This window comes from Mesoplodon densirostris, unplaced genomic scaffold (genome assembly GCF_025265405.1).
Source record: "Mesoplodon densirostris isolate mMesDen1 unplaced genomic scaffold, mMesDen1 primary haplotype scaffold_35, whole genome shotgun sequence".
NCBI lineage: Eukaryota > Metazoa > Chordata > Mammalia > Artiodactyla > Ziphiidae > Mesoplodon > Mesoplodon densirostris.
The window spans coordinates 16,112,274-16,131,804 of record NW_026778195.1 but is presented as its reverse complement, the minus strand read 5'-3'; positions in this window follow the sequence as shown (position 1 = coordinate 16,131,804).

Below are 19,531 nucleotides of genomic sequence, written 5' to 3'. Positions count from 1 at the left end.
TGGCACTTGTCATCACATTGCTCGATGCCCTTCTCATCACAATAATCCATGCCCTTGTCATTACAATCCTCCATGACCCATGTATCACAGTGTACCGTGCCCTTGTCATCACAATGTGCCATGTCCATTCTCATCACAATAATCCATGAAACATTTCAGACCAAAGCTCAATGCCCTTCTCATCACAACGCTCCATTACTTCTGTCATATCAAGCTCCATGACACCTGCCATCACAATGTTCCCGGGCCTTGTCATCACAAGGCTCCATGACCCTTGTCATCACAATGCTCCAAGACCCATGTAATCACAATGCTCCATGCCCTAGTCAAAAAAGCTCCATGACGCATGTCATCAGAATGTTCCATGGCCTTCTCCTCACAATGCTCCAAGCCCTTGTCAGCACAATGCTCCAAGACCCCCGTAATCACAATGCTCCATGCCCCTTTTCATCAGAATGCTCCATTAGACTTGTCATCACAAGTCTCCATGGTCATCTCATCACAATGCTCCATTCCCTTGTCATCACAATGCTCCATGACCCCTGTCATCACAATACTCCATGAATATTTTCAGCACAATGCTCCATGACCTTCTCATCACAATGCTCCATGACCAATATTATCACAATGCTCCATAACCACTGTCATCACAAAACTCCATGACACCTGACAACACAATGATCCGGGACTCTTGTCATCACAATGCTCCAAGACCCCTGCAATCACAGTGCTCCATGTCCCCTGTCATCACAATACTCCATGTACATTTTCAGCCCAATGCTCCATGACACTTGTCATCACAATGATCCATGCCGTTGTCATCCCAATGCTCCATGACCCCTGTATTCACAATGCTCCTTGACGCTTGTCATCACAGTGCTCCATGACACATGTCATCACAATGCTCCATGCCTTTGTCAGCAAAATGCTACATGACATTGTCATTACAATGCTCTATGCACTTGTCATCACAATACTCCATTTCCATTGTCATCACAATCCTCCATAAACTTTGGAATCACATTGCTTCATGCCCTTGTCATCACAATGCTCCATGCTCCTTGAAATCAAAATGATCCATGACCTCTGTCATCACAATGCTCCAAACCCTTGTGATCACAATGTTCCATAACACTTGTCATCACAACGCTCCATGATGCCTGTCACCACAATACTCCATGCCCTTTTCATCACAATGCTCCTTGACCTTTGTCACCACAATTCTCAATACACTTGTCATCACAATGCTCCCTGACACTTGTCATCAGAATGCTCCTTGAAACCTGTCACGAAAAGGCTCCATGCCTTTTACATCACAATGCCCCATGCCATTTTCATCATAATGTTCCATGCCGTTGTCATCAAAATACTCCACAAGCTTGTCATCAGAATGCTCCATGACCCTTGTCATCACAATTCTCCATGCACTTGTCAGCACAGTGCTCCCTGACCCTTGTCATCACAATGCTCCAAGCCATTGTCATCACAATGCTCCATGACCTTCGTCATCACAATGCTCAATACACTTGTCATCAACATGCTCCCTGACACTTGTTGTCTGTATGCTCCTTGAACCCTGTCATGACAAGGCTCCATGCCTTTTTCATCACAATGATCCATGCCCTTTTCATCACAATGCTCCAAGTCCCATGTAATCACAATGGTCCATGCCATTGTCATCACAAAGCACAATGACGCATGCCATCAGAATGCTCCTTGGTCTTCTCCTCACAATGCTTCATGCCCTTGTCTTCACAATGTTCCAAGACCCCTGTAATCACAATACTCCATTCCCCTTTTCATCAGTATACTCCATGAGACTTGTCATCACAAGACTCCATGGTTTTGTGATCACAATGCTCCAGGACCTTGTCATCACAATGCTTCACGAACTTGTCATCAAAATTTTCAATGGCCTTGTCATCATAATGTTTCAAGCCCTAATCATCACAATGCTCCATTATATTTGTCATCACAATCCTCCATTACATTTGGTATCACAAAGCTCCATGCCATTGTCATCGCCATGGACCATGACATATGTCATCACAATACTCCCTGACACCTGTCTTCACAATACTCCATGACCTTATCATCACAATGCTCCATGCCCTTGTCATCACAATGCACCATGCCCACTCTCATCACAATAATCTATGAAACTTGTCAGACCAATGCTCCATGCCACTGTCATCACAATGCTCCATGTCCTTTTCATCACAATGCTCCATGACCCCTGTCATCACAATGCTCCGTGACTCCAGTCATCACAATGCTTCATAACGTTTGTCATCACAATGGTCCATGCCCGCGTAATCACAAGCCTCTGTGACCTTTGTAACCACAATGCTCCATGAACTTTTCATCACAATTCTCTGAGAAACTTGTCATCACAATGCTCCATGTCTTTGTCTGAACAATGCTCCATGACCATTGTCATCACAATGTGCCACGTGCATTTCATCACAACGTTCCAAACCTTGTCATTGCAATGCTCCATAAACCTTGTAATCACAATGGTCCATGCACTTCTCATCAAAATGTTCTCTCACCAGAGATATCACAATGTTCCATCACTAGTCATCACAATACACCCTCATCCTTGTAATCACAATGTTCCATGACACTGTCATCACAATGCTACATCCCCTTATCATCCCAATGTTCCATGACCCCTGCCATCACAATGTTCCATAAGCCCTGTCATCAAAATGCTCCATGACCCTTTCCATTCCAAAGTTCCAAGACCCCTGCCATCACAATGTTCTATAACCCCTGCCATCAAAATGTTCCATTACAATTTTTATCAAATTGCTGCATGACCCGGTCATCAAAATGCTCCCTGCCCTTCTCATAAAAATGCTCGATGACTTGTCATCACAAAGCTCCAAGACCCTTGGCATCACAATGCTCCCTGTCATTGTCATCACAATGCTCCATGAGCCCTCTCACCACCATGCTCCATGCCCTTGTCATCACACAGCTCCATGACACTTGTCATCACAATGCTCGATGCCCTTCTCATCACAATGCTCCATGCCCTTGTCATTACAGTCCTGCATGACCCATGTATCACAGTGTTCCGTGCCCTTGTCATCACAATGCTCCATGCCCACTCTCATCACAATAATCCATGAAACATTTCAGACCAAAGTTCCATACCCTTCTCATCACAAAGCTCCATTAACCCTGTCATAACAATGCACCATGACACCTGCCATCACAATGATCCACGGCCTAGTCATCACAAGGTTCCATGATAATTCTCATCACAATGCTCAAGACCCCTGATATCAAAATGCTCCATGCCCTTGTCATCACAAAGCTCCATGACGCATGTCATCAGAATGTTCCATGGCCTTCTCATCACAATGCTCCATGCCCTTGTCATCACAATGCTCCAAGACCTTTGTCATCACAATGCTCCATGCCCCATTTCATCTCAATGCTCCATGAAGTCTGTTATCACAATGCTCCAAGACCCTGTAATCACAATGCTCCATGCCCCTTTTCATCTCAATGCTCCATGAACCCTGTCATCACAATGCACCATGCCCATCATCATAATGCTTCAGGCTATTGTCATCGCAATGAAATCAATATTCTGCATGACCTCTGTCATCATAATGCTCCAAACCCTTGTGATCACAATGTTGCATAACACGTATCATCACAACACCCCATGACGCTCATCATCACAATTTTCCATGGTCTTCTCATCACAATGCTCCATGATCTTTGTCATCACAATGCTCAATACACTTGTCATCACAATGCTCCCTGAACCTTGTCGTCAGTATGCTCCTTGAACCCTCTCATGACAAGTTTCCATGCATTTTTCATCACAATGATCCATGACCATTTCATCACAATGCTCCAAGGTCCCTGTAATCACAATGCTCGATGCCCTTGTCATCACAAAACTCCATGACCACTCTCATCACAACACTCCATGACACCTGACAACACAATAATCCGGGACCCTTGTCATCACAATGCTCCAAGACCCCTGTCATCACAATACTCCATGAACATTTTCAGCCCAATGCTCCATGACCTTCTCATCACAATGCTCCATGCCCTTGTCATCACAATGCACCATATCCACTTTCATCACAATAATCTATGAAACTTGTCAGACCAGTGCTCAATGTCCCTGTCAACACAATGCTCCAAGACCCATGTAATCACAATGCTCCATGCCCTTGTCATCACAAAGCTCCATGACGCATGTCATCAGAATGTTCCATTGCCTTCTCCTCACAATGCTCCATGCCCTTGTCATCACAATGCTCCAAGACCCCCGTAATCACAATGCTCCATGCCCCTTTTCATCAGAATGCTCCATTAGACTAGTCATCACAAGTCTCCATGCTTAACTCATCACAGTCCTCCAAGACCTTGTCATCACCATGCTCCATTCCCTTGTCATCACAATGCTCCATGACCCCTGTCATCACAATACTCCATGAACATATTCAGCCCAGTGCTCCATGACATTCTCATCACAATGCTCCATGACAAATATCATCACAATGCTCCATGACCACAGTCATCACAACACCCCATGACACCTGACAACACAGTGATCTGAGACCCTTGTCATCGTAATGCTCCAAGACCCCTGTAATCACAATGCTCCATGACCCCTGTCATCAAAATACTTCATGAACATTTTCAGCCCAATGCTCCATGACCCTTGTCATCAAAATGGTCCATGTCCTTGTTATCCCAATGCTCCATGACCCCTGTATTCACAATGCTCCGTGACGCTTGTCATCACAGTGCTCCATGACACCTGTCATCACAATGCTCCATGCCTTTGTCAGCAAAATGCTACATGACCTTGTCATTACAATGCTCTATGCGCTTGTCATCAAAATACTCCATTACCATTGTCATCACAATCCTCCATGAACCTTGGGATCACATTGATTCATGCCCTTGTCATCACAGTGCTCCATGCTCCTTGAAATAAAAATGATCCATGACCTCTGTCATCACAATGTTCCAATCCCTTGTGATCACAATGTTCCAAAGCACTTGTCCTCACAACGCTCCATGATGCCTGTCATCACAATACTCCATGCCCTTTTCATCACAATGCTCCATGAACTTTGTCATCACAATTCTCAATAAACTTGTCCTCACAATGCTCCCTGACACTTGTCGTCATAATGCTCCTTGAAACCTGGCACGAAAAGGCTCCATGCCTTTTTCATCACAAAGCCCCATGCCGTTTTCATCCCAATGCTCCATGCCATTGTCATCAAAATACTCCACAAGCTTGTCATCAGAATGCTCCCTGACCCTTGTCATCACAATGCTCCAAGCCATTGTCATCACAATGCTCCATTACCTTTTTCATCAGAATCCCTCATGACACTTGGCATCACAATGCTCCATGCCATTGTCATCACAATGGGCCATTACATATGTCATCACAATGCTCCCTGACACCTCTCTTCACAATACTGCATGACCTGGTCATCACAAAGTTCCATGCCCTTGTCATCACAATGCGCCATTGCAACTCTCATCACAATAATCCATGAAACTTATTAGACCAATGCTGCATGCCCATGTCATCACAATGCTCCATGCACTTGTTATCACAATGTTCCAAGACCCCTGTAATCAGAATGCTCCATGCCCCTTTTCATCAGTATGCTCCATGAGACTTGTCATCACAAGGCTCCATGGTTTTCTCATCACAATGCTCCAGGACCTTGTCATCACAATTCTTCACGACATTGTCATGAAAATTCTCAATGGACCTTGTCATCATAATGCTCCAAGCCCTAGTCATCACAATGCTCCATTATATTTGTCATCACAATCCTCCATTACATTTGGCATCACAATGCTCCCTGCCATTGTCATCGCAATGGACCATGACATATGTCATCACAATGCTCCCTGACACCTGTCTTCACAATACTCCATGCCCTTGTCATCACAATGATCCATGCCCTTGTCATCACAATGCACCATGTCCTCTGTCATCACAATAATCTCTGAAACTAGTCAGACCAAAGCTCCATGCCCCTGTCATCACAATGTTCCATGCCCTTTTCATCACAATGCTCCATGACCCCTGTCATCACAATGCTCCGTGACTCCAGTCATCACAATGCTTCATAACGTTTGTCATCACAACGGTCCATGTCCGCATCATCACAAGGCTCTGTGACTTTTTAAACAAAATGCTCCTTGAACTTTTCATCACAATGCTCTGTGACCTTTGTCATCACTATACTCCATGTCTTTGTCAGAACAATGCTCCATAACCCTTGTCATCACAATGTGCCATGCGCTTTTCATCACAATGATCCAAAAACTTGTCATCGCTATGCTCCATAAACCTTGTAATCACAATGCTCCATGCACTTCTCATCCAAATGCTCTCTCACATGAGATATCACAATGTTCCATCACTAGTCATCACAATCCTCCCTCACCCCTGTTATCACAATATTCCATGACCCCTGTCATCACAATGCTACATCCCCTTATCAGCACAATGTTCCATGACCCCTGACATCACAATGTTCCATAACCCCTGTCATCAAAATGCTCTATGACCCTTTTCATCCCAAAGCTCCATGACCCCTGGCATCACAATGTTCTATAACCCCTGTCATCAAAAGGTTCCATTACACTTTTCATCAAATTGCTGCATGAACCTGTCATCAAAATGCTCCATGACCTTTGTCATCACAAAGCTCCATGACCTTTGGCATCACAATGCTACATGTCATTGTCATCACAATGCTCCATGAACCCTCTCATCACATTGCTTCATGCCCTTGTCATCACAAAGCTCCATGGCACTTGTCATCACATTGCTCGATGCCCTTCTCATCACAATAATCCATGCCCTTGTCATTACAATCCTCCATGACCCATGTATCACAGTGTACCGTGCCCTTGTCATCACAATGTGCCATGTCCACTCTCATCACAATAATCCATGAAACATTTCAGAGCAAAGCTCAATGCCCTTCTCATCACAATGCTCCATTACTTCTGTCATAGCAAGCTCCATGACCCCTGCCATCACAATGTTCCCGGGCCTTGTCATCACAAGGCTCCATGACCCTTGTCATCACAATGCTCCAAGACCCATGTAATCACAATGCTCCATGCCCTAGTCAAAAAAGCTCCATGACGCATGTCATCAGAATGTTCCATGGCCTTCTCCTCACAATGCTCCAAGCCCTTGTCAGCACAATGCTCCAAGACCCCCGTAATCACAATGCTCCATGCCCCTTTTCATCAGAATGCTCCATTAGACTTGTCATCACAAGTCTCCATGGTCATCTCATCACAATGCTCCATTCCCTTGTCATCACAATGCTCCATGACCCCTGTCATCACAATACTCCATGAATATTTTCAGCACAATGCTCCATGACCTTCTCATCACAATGCTCCATGACCAATATTATCACAATGCTCCATGACCACTGTCATCACAAAACTCCATGACACCTGACAACACAATGATCCGGGACTCTTGTCGTCACAATGCTCCAAGACCCCTGCAATCACAGTGCTCCATGTCCCCTGTCATCACAATACTCCATGTACATTTTCAGCCCAATGCTCCATGACACTTGTCATCACAATGATCCATGCCCTTGTCATCCCAATGCTCCATGACCCCTGTATTCACAATGCTCCTTGACGCTTGTCATCACAGTGCTCCATGACACATGTCATCACAATGCTCCATGCCTTTGTCAGCAAAATGCTACATGACATTGTCATTACAATGCTCTATGCACTTGTCATCACAATACTCCATTTCCATTGTCATCACAATCCTCCATAAACTTTGGGATCACATTGCTTCATGCCCTTGTCATCACAATGCTCCATGCTCCTTGAAATCAAAATGATCCATGACCTCTGTCATCACAATGCTCCAAACCCTTGTGATCACAATGTTCCATAACACTTGTCATCACAACCCTCCATGATGCCTGTCACCACAATACTCCATGCCCTTTTCATCACAATGCTCCTTGACCTTTGTCACCACAATTCTCAATACACTTGTCATCACAATGCTCCCTGACACTTGTCATCAGAATGCTCCTTGAAACCTGTCACGAAAAGGCTCCATGCCTTTTACATCACAATGCCCCATGCCATTTTCATCACAATGCTCCATGCCGTTGTCATCAAAATACTCCACAAGCTTGTCATCAAAATGCTCCATGACCCTTGTCATCACAATTCTCCATGCACTTGTCAGCACAGTGCTCCCTGACCCTTGTCATCACAATGCTCCAAGCCATTGTCATCACAATGCTCCATGACCTTCGTCATCACAATGCTCAATACACTTGTCATCAACATGCTCCCTGACACTTGTTGTCTGTATGCTCCTTGAACCCTGTCATGACAAGGCTCCATGCCTTTTTCATCACAATGATCCATGCCCTTTTCATCACAATGCTCCAAGTCCCATGTAATCACAATGGTCCTTGCCATTGTCATCACAAAGCACAATGACGCATGCCATCAGAATGCTCCTTGGTCTTCTCCTCACAGTGCTTCATGCCCTTGTCTTCACAATGTTCCAAGACCCCTGTAATCACAATACTCCATTCCCCTTTTCATCAGTATACTCCATGAGACTTGTCATCACAAGACTCCATGGTTTTGTCATCACAATGCTCCAGGACCTTGTCATCACAATGCTTCACGACCTTGTCATCAAAATTTTCAATGGCCCTTGTCATCATAATGTTTCAAGCCCTAATCATCACAATGCTCCATTATATTTGTCATCACAATCCTCCATTACATTTGGTATCACAAAGCTCCATGCCATTGTCATCGCCATGGACCATGACATATGTCATCACAATACTCCCTGACACCTGTCTTCACAATACTCCATGACCTTATCATCACAATGCTCCATGCCCTTGTCATCACAATGCACCATGCCCACTCTCATCACAATAATCTATGAAACTTGTCAGACCAATGCTCCATGCCACTGTCATCACAATTCTCCATGCCCTTGTCATCACAATGCTCCATGACCCCTGTCATCACAATGCTCTGTGACTCCAGTCATCACAATGCTTCATAACGTTTGTCATCACAATGGTCCATGCCCGCGTAATCACAAGGCTCTGTGACCTTTGTAACCACAATGCTCCATGAACTTTTCATCACAATTCTCTGAGAAACTTGTCATCACAATGCTCCATGTCTTTGTCTGAACAATGCTCCATGACCATTGTCATCACAATGTGCCACGTGCATTTCATCACAACGTTCCAAACCTTGTCATTGCAATGTTCCATAAACCTTGTAATCACAATGGTCCATGCACTTCTCATCAAAATGCTCTCTCACCAGAGATATCACAATGTTCCATCACTAGTCATCACAATACACCCTCATCCTTGTAATCACAATGATCCATGACACTGTCATCACAATGCTACATCCCCTTATCATCACAATGTTCCATGACCCATGCCATCACAATGTTCCATAAGCCCTGTCATCAAAATGCTCCATGACCCTTTCCATTCCAAAGCTCCAAGACCCCTGCCATCACAATGTTCTATAACCCCTGCCATCAAAATGTTCCATTACACTTTTTATCAAATTGCTGCATGACCCGGTCATCAAAATGCTCCCTGCCCTTCTCATCAAAATGCTCGATGACTTGTCATCACAAAGCTCCAAGACCCTTGGCATCACAATGCTCCCTGTCATTGTCATCACAATGCTCCATGAGCCCTCTCACCACATTGCTCCATGCCCTTGTCATCACACAGCTCCATGACACTTGTCATCACAATGCTCGATGCCCTACTCATCACAATGCTCCATGCCCTTGTCATTACAGTCCTGCATGACCCATGTATCACAGTGTTCCGTGCCCTTGTCATCACAATGCTCCATGCCCACTCTCATCACAATAATCCATGAAACATTTCAGACCAAAGTTCCATACCCTTCTCATCACAATGCTCCATTAACCCTGTCATCACAATGCACCATGACACCTGCCATCACAATGATCCACGGCCTAGTCATCACAAGGTTCCATGATAATTCTCATCACAATGCTCAAGACCCCTGATATCATAATGCTCCATGCCCTTGTCATCACAAAGCTCCATGACGCATGTCATCAGAATGTTCCATGGCCTTCTCATCACAATGCTCCATGTCCTTGTCATCACAATGCTCCAAGACCTTTGTCATCACAATGCTCCATGCCCCATTTCATCTCAATGCTCCTTGAAGTCTGTTATCACAATGCTCCAAGACCCTTGTAATCACAATGCTCCATGCCCCTTTTCATCTCAATGCTCCATGAACCCTGTCATCACAATGCACCATGCCCATAATCATAATGCTTCAGGCTATTGTCATCACAATGAAATCAATATTCTGCATGACCTCTGTCATCATAAAGCTCCAAACCCTTGTGATCACAATGTTGCATAACACATATCATCACAACACCCCATGACGCTCATCATCACAATTATCCATGGTCTTCTCATCACAATGCTCCATGATCTTTGTCATCACAATGCTCAATACACTTGTCATCACAATGCTCCCTGAACCTTGTCGTCAGTATGCTCCTTGAACCCTGTCATGACAATTTTCCATGCATTTTTCATCACAATGATCCATGACCATTTCATCACAATGCTCCAAGGTCCCTGTAATCACAATGCTCGATGCCCTTGTCATCACAAAACTCCATGACCACTCTCATCACAACACTCCATGACACCTGACAACACAATAATCCGGGAACCTTGTCATCACAATGCTCCAAGATCCCTGTCATCACAATACTCCATGAACATTTTCAGCCCAATGCTCCATGACCTTCTCATCACAATGCTCCATGCCCTTGTCATCACAATGCACCATATCCACTGTCATCACAATAATCTATGAAACTTTTCAGACCAGTGCTCAATGTCCCTGTCAACACAATGCTCCAAGACCCATGTAATCACAATGCTCCATGCCCTTGTCATCACAAAGCTCCATGACGCATATCATCAGAATGTTCCATTGCCTTCTCCTCACAATGCTCCATGCCCTTGTCATCACAATGCTCCAAGACCCCCGTAATCACAATGCTCCATGCCCCTTTTCATCAGAATGCTCCATTAGACTAGTCATCACAAGTCTCCATGCTTAACTCATCACAGTGCTCCAAGACCTTGTCATCACCATGCTCCATTCCCTTGTCATCACAATGCTCCATGACCCCTGTCATCACAATACTCCATGAACATATTCAGCCCAGTGCTCCATGACATTCTCATCACAATGCTCCATGACAAATATCATCACAATGCTCCATGACCACAGTCATCACAACACCCCATGACACCTGACAACACAGTGATCTGAGACCCTTGTCATCATAATGCTCCAAGACCCCTGTAATCACAATGCTCCATGACCCCTGTCATCAAAATACTTCATGAACATTTTCAGCCCAATGCTCCATGACCCTTGTCATCAAAATGGTCCATGTCCTTGTTATCCCAATGCTCCATGAACCCTGTATTCACAATGCTCCGTGACGCTTGTCATCACAGTGCTCCATGACACCTGTCATCACAATGCTCCATGCCTTTGTCAGCAAAATGCTACATGACCTTGTCATTACAATGCTCTATGCGCTTGTCATCACAATACTCCATTACCATTGTCATCACAATCCTCCATGAACCTTGGGATCACATTGATTCATGCCCTTGTCATCACAGTGCTCCATGCTCCTTGAAATCAAAATGATCCATGACCTCTGTCATCACAATGTTCCAATCCCTTGTGATCACAATGTTCCAAAGCACTTGTCCTCACAACGCTCCATGATGCCTGTCATCACAATACTCCATGCCCTTTTCATCACAATGCTCCATGAACTTTGTCATCACAATTCTCAATAAACTTGTCCTCACAATGCTCCCTGACACTTGTCGTCATAATGCTCCTTGAAACCTGGCACGAAAAGGCTCCATGCCTTTTTCATCACAAAGCCCCATGCCGTTTTCATCCCAATGCTCCATGCCATTGTCATCAAAATACTCCACAAGCTTGTCATCAGAATGCTCCCTGACCCTTGTCATCACAATGCTCCAAGCCATTGTCATCACAATGCTCCATTACCTTTTTCATCAGAATCCCTCATGACACTTGGCATCACAATGCTCCATGCCATTTTCATCACAATGGGCCATTACATATGTCATCACAATGCTCCCTGACACCTCTCTTCACAATACTGCATGACCTGGTCATCACAAAGTTCCATGCCCTTGTCATCACAATGCGCCATTGCAACTCTCATCACAATAATCCATGAAACTTATTAGACCAATGCTGCATGCCCATGTCATCACAATGCTCCATGCACTTGTTATCACAATGTTCCAAGACCCCTGTAATCAGAATGCTCCATGCCCCTTTTCATCAGTATGCTCCATGAGACTTGTCATCACAAGGCTCCATGGTTTTCTCATCACAATGCTCCAGGACCTTGTCATCACAATTCTTCACGACATTGTCATGAAAATTCTCAATGGCCCTTGTCATCATAATGCTCCAAGCCCTAGTCATCACAATGCTCCATTATATTTGTCATCACAATCCTCCATTACATTTGGCATCACAATGCTCCCTGCCATTGTCATCGCAATGGACCATGACATATGTCATCACAATGCTCCCTGACACCTGTCTTCACAATACTCCATGCCCTTGTCATCACAATGATCCATGCCCTTGTCATCACAATGCACCATGTCCTCTGTCATCACAATAATCTCTGAAACTAGTCAGACCAAAGCTCCATGCCCCTGTCATCACAATGTTCCATGCCCTTTTCATCACAATGCTCCATGACCCCTGTCATCACAATGCTCCGTGACTCCAGTCATCACAATGCTTCATAACGTTTGTCATCACAACGGTCCATGTCCGCATCATCACAAGGCTCTGTGACTTTTTAAACAAAATGTCCTTGAACTTTTCATCACAATGCTCTGTGACCTTTGTCATCACTATACTCCATGTCTTTGTCAGAACAATGCTCCATAACCCTTGTCATCACAATGTGCCATGCGCTTTTCATCACAATGATCCAAAAACTTGTCATCGCTATGCTCCATAAACCTTGTAATCACAATGCTCCATGCACTTCTCATCCAAATGCTCTCTCACATGAGATATCACAATGTTCCATCACTAGTCATCACAATCCTCCCTCACCCCTGTTATCACAATATTCCATGACCCCTGTCATCACAATGCTACATCCCCTTATCAGCACAATGTTCCATGACCCCTGACATCACAATGTTCCATAACCCCTGTCATCAAAATGCTCTATGACCCTTTTCATCCCAAAGCTCCATGACCCCTGGCATCACAATGTTCTATAACCCCTGTCATCAAAAGGTTCCATTACACTTTTCATCAAATTGCTGCATGACCCTGTCATCAAAATGCTCCATGACCTTTGTCATCACAAAGCTCCATGACCTTTGGCATCACAATGCTACATGTCATTGTCATCACAATGCTCCATGAACCCTCTCATCACATTGCTTCATGCCCTTGTCATCACAAAGCTCCATGGCACTTGTCATCACATTGCTCGATGCCCTTCTCATCACAATAATCCATGCCCTTGTCATTACAATCCTCCATGACCCATGTATCACAGTGTACCGTGCCCTTGTCATCACAATGTGCCATGTCCACTCTCATCACAATAATCCATGAAACATTTCAGACCAAAGCTCAATGCCCTTCTCATCACAATGCTCCATTACTTCTGTCATAACAAGCTCCATGACCCCTGCCATCACAATGTTCCCGGGCCTTGTCATCACAAGGCTCCATGACCCTTGTCATCACAATGCTCCAAGACCCATGTAATCACAATGCTCCATGCCCTAGTCAAAAAAGCTCCATGACGCATGTCATCAGAATGTTCCATGGCCTTCTCCTCACAATGCTCCAAGCCCTTGTCAGCACAATGCTCCAAGACCCCCGTAATCACAATGCTCCATGCCCCTTTTCATCAGAATGCTCCATTAGACTTGTCATCACAAGTCTCCATGGTCATCTCATCACAATGCTCCATTCCCTTGTCATCACAATGCTCCATGACCCCTGTCATCACAATACTCCATGAATATTTTCAGCACAATGCTCCATGACCTTCTCATCACAATGCTCCATGACCAATATTATCACAATGCTCCATGACCACTGTCTTCACAAAACTCCATGACACCTGACAACACAATGATCCGGGACTCTTGTCGTCACAATGCTCCAAGACCCCTGCAATCACAGTGCTCCATGTCCCCTGTCATCACAATACTCCATGTACATTTTCAGCCCAATGCTCCATGACACTTGTCATCACAATGATCCATGCCCTTGTCATCCCAATGCTCCATGACCCCTGTATTCACAATGCTCCTTGACGCTTGTCATCACAGTGCTCCATGACACATGTCATCACAATGCTCCATGCCTTTGTCAGCAAAATGCTACATGACATTGTCATTACAATGCTCTATGCACTTGTCATCACAATACTCCATTTCCATTGTCATCACAATCCTCCATAAACTTTGGGATCACATTGCTTCATGCCCTTGTCATCACAATGCTCCATGCTCCTTGAAATCAAAATGATCCATGACCTCTGTCATCACAATGCTCCAGACCCTTGTGATCACAATGTTCCATAACACTTGTCATCACAACGCTCCATGATGCCTGTCACCACAATACTCCATGCCCTTTTCATCACAATGCTCCTTGACCTTTGTCACCACAATTCTCAATACACTTGTCATCACAATGCTCCCTGACACTTGTCATCAGAATGCTCCTTGAAACCTGTCACGAAAAGGCTCCATGCCTTTTACATCACAATGCCCCATGCCATTTTCATCACAATGCTCCATGCCGTTGTCATCAAAATACTCCACAAGCTTGTCATCAAAATGCTCCATGACCCTTGTCATCACAATTCTCCATGCACTTGTCAGCACAGTGCTCCCTGACCCTTGTCATCACAATGCTCCAAGCCATTGTCATCACAATGCTACATGACCTTCGTCATCACAATGCTCAATACACTTGTCATCAACATGCTCCCTGACACTTGTTGTCTGTATGCTCCTTGAACCCTGTCATGACAAGGCTCCATGCCTTTTTCATCACAATGATCCATGCCCTTTTCATCACAATGCTCCAAGTCCCATGTAATCACAATGGTCCATGCCATTGTCATCACAAAGCACAATGACGCATGCCATCAGAATGCTCCTTGGTCTTCTCCTCACAGTGCTTCATGCCCTTGTCTTCACAATGTTCCAAGACCCCTGTAATCACAATACTCCATTCCCCTTTTCATCAGTATACTCCATGAGACTTGTCATCACAAGACTCCATGGTTTTGTCATCACAATGCTCCAGGACCTTGTCATCACAATGCTTCACGACCTTGTCATCAAAATTTTCAATGGCCCTTGTCATCATAATGTTTCAAGCCCTAATCATCACAATGCTCCATTATATTTGTCATCACAATCCTCCATTACATTTGGTATCACAAAGCTCCATGCCATTGTCATCGCCATGGACCATGACATATGTCATCACAATACTCCCTGACACCTGTCTTCACAATACTCCATGACCTTATCATCACAATGCTCCATGCCCTTGTCATCACAATGCACCATGCCCACTCTCATCACAATAATCTATGAAACTTGTCAGACCAATGCTCCATGCCACTGTCATCCCAAATCTCCATGCCCTTGTCATCACAATGCTCCATGACCCCTGTCATCACAATGCTCTGTGAATCCAGTCATCACAATGCTTCATAACGTTTGTCATCACAATGGTCCATGCCCGCGTAATCACAAGGCTCTGTGACCTTTGTAACCACAATGCTCCATGAACTTTTCCTCACAATTCTCTGAGAAACTTGTCATCACAATGCTCCATGTCTTTGTCTGAACAATGCTCCATGACCATTATCATCACAATGTGCCACGTGCATTTCATCACAACGTTCCAAACCTTGTCATTGCAATGTTCCATAAACCTTGTAATCACAATGGTCCATGCACTTCTCATCAAAATGCTCTCTCACCAGAGATATCACAATGTTCCATCACTAGTCATCACAATACACCCTCATCCTTGTAATCACAATGTTCCATGACACTGTCATCACAATGCTACATCCCCTTATCATCACAATGTTCCATGACCCCTGCCATCACAATGTTCCATAAGCCCTGTCATCAAAATGCTCCATGACCCTTTCCATTCCAAAGCTCCAAGACCCCTGCCATCAAAATGTTCCATTACACTTTTTATCAAATTGCTGCATGACCCGGTCATCAAAATGCTCCCTGCCCTTCTCATCAAAATGCTCGATGACTTGTCATCACAAAGCTCCAAGACCCTTGGCATCACAATGCTCCCTGTCATTGTCATCACAATGCTCCATGAGCCCTCTCACCACATTGCTCCATGCCCTTGTCATCACACAGCTCCATGACACTTGTCATCACAATGCTCGATGCCCTTCTCATCACAATGCTCCATGCCCTTGTCATTACAGTCCTGCATGACCCATGTATCACAGTGTTCCGTGCCCTTGTCATCACAATGCTCCATGCCCACTCTCATCACAATAATCCATGAAACATTTCAGACCAAAGTTCCATACCCTTCTCATCACAATGCTCCATTAACCCTGTCATCACAATGCACCATGACACCTGCCATCACAATGATCCACGGCCTAGTTATCACAAGGTTCCATGATAATTCTCATCACAATGCTCAAGACCCCTGATATCATAATGCTCCATGCCCTTGTCATCACAAAGCTCCATGACGCATGTCATCAGAATGTTCCATGGCCTTCTCATCACAATGCTCCATGTCCTTGTCATCACAATGCTCCAAGACCTTTGTCATCACAATGCTCCATGCCCCATTTCATCTCAATGCTCCATGAAGTCTGTTATCACAATGCTCCAAGACCCTTGTAATCACAATGCTCCATGCCCCTTTTCATCTCAATGCTCCATGAACCCTGTCATCACAATGCACCATGCCCATCATCATAATGCTTCAGGCTATTGTCATCACAATGAAATCAATATTCTGCATGACCTCTGTCATCATAATGCTCCAAACCCTTGTGATCACAATGTTGCATAACACGTATCATCACAACACCCCATGACGCTCATCATCACAATTATCCATGGTCTTCTCATCATAATGCTCCAAGATCTTTGTCATCACAATGCTCAATACACTTGTCATCACAATGCTCCCTGAACCTTGTCGTCAGTATGCTCCTTGAACCCTGTCATGACAAGTTTCCATGCATTTTTCATCACAATGATCCATGACCATTTCATCACAATGCTCCAAGGTCCCTGTAATCACAATGCTCGATGCCCTTGTCATCACAAAACTCCATGACCACTCTCATCACAACACTCCATGACACCTGACAACACAATAATCCGGGACCCTTGTCATCACAATGCTCCAAGACCCCTGTCATCACAATACTCCATGAACATTTTCAGCCCAATGCTCCATGACCTTCTCATCACAATGCTCCATGCCCTTGTCATCACAATGCACCATATCCACTGTCATCACAATAATCTATGAAACTTGTCAGACCAGTGCTCAATGTCCCTGTCAACACAATGCTCCAAGACCCATGTAATCACAATGCTCCATGCCCTTGTCATCACAAAGCTCCATGACGCATGTCATCAGAATGTTCCATTGCCTTCTCCTCACAATGCTCCATGCCCTTGTCATCACAATGCTCCAAGACCCCCGTAATCACAATGCTCCATGCCCCTTTTCATCAGAATGCTCCATTAGACTAGTCATCACAAGTCTCCATGCTTAACTCATCACAGTGCTCCAAGACCTTGTCATCACCATGCTCCATTCCCTTGTCATCACAATGCTCCATGACCCCTGTCATCACAATACTCCATGAACATATTCAGCCCAGTGCTCCATGACATTCTCATCACAATGCTCCATGACAAATATCATCACAATGCTCCATGACCACAGTCATCACAACACCCCATGACACCTGACAACACAGTGATCTGAGACCCTTGTCATCGTAATGCTCCAAGACCCCTGTAATCACAATGCTCCATGACCCCTGTCATCAAAATACTTCATGAACATTTTCAGCCCAATGCTCCATGACCCTTGTCATCAAAATGGTCCATGTCCTTGTTATCCCAATGCTCCATGACCCCTGTATTCACAATGCTCCGTGACGCTTGTCATCACAGTGCTCCATGACACCTGTCATCACAATGCTCCATGCCTTTGTCAGCAAAATGCTACATGACCTTGTCATTACAATGCTCTATGCGCTTGTCATCACAATACTCCATTACCATTGTCATCACAATCCTCCATGAACCTTGGGATCACATTGATTCATGCCCTTGTCATCACAGTGCTCCATGCTCCTTGAAATAAAAATGATCCATGACCTCTGTCATCACAATGTTCCAATCCCTTGTGATCACAATGTTCCAAAGCACTTGTCCTCACAACGCTCCATGATGCCTGTCATCACAGTACTCCATGCCCTTTTCATCACAATGCTCCATGAACTTTGTCATCACAATTCTCAATAAACTTGTCCTCACAATGCTCCCTGACACTTGTCGTCATAATGCTCCTTGAAACCTGGCACGAAAAGGCTCCATGCCTTTTTCATCACAAAGCCCCATGCCGTTTTCATCCCAATGCTCCATGCCATTGTCATCAAAATACTCCACAAGCTTGTCATCAGAATGCTCCCTGACCCTTGTCATCACAATGCTCCAAGCCATTGTCATCACAATGCTCCATTACCTTTTTCATCAGAATCCCTCATGACACTTGGCATCACAATGCTCCATGCCATTGTCATCACAATGGGCCATTACATATGTCATCACAATGCTCCCTGACACCTCTCTTCACAATACTGCATGACCTGGTCATCACAAAGTTCCATGCCCTTGTCATCACAATGCGCCATTGCAACTCTCATCACAATAATCCATGAAACTTATTAGACCAATGCTGCATGCCCATGTCATCACAATGCTCCATGCACTTGTTATCACAATGTTCCAAGACCCCTGTAATCAGAATGCTCCATGCCCCTTTTCATCAGTATGCTCCATGAGACTTGTCATCACAAGGCTCCATGGTTTTCTCATCACAATGCTCCAGGACCTTGTCATCACAATTCTTCACGACATTGTCATGAAAATTCTCAATGGCCCTTGTCATCATAATGCTCCAAGCCCTAGTCATCACAATGCTCCATTATATTTGTCATCACAATCCTCCATTACATTTGGCATCACAATGCTCCCTGCCATTGTCATCGCAATGGACCATG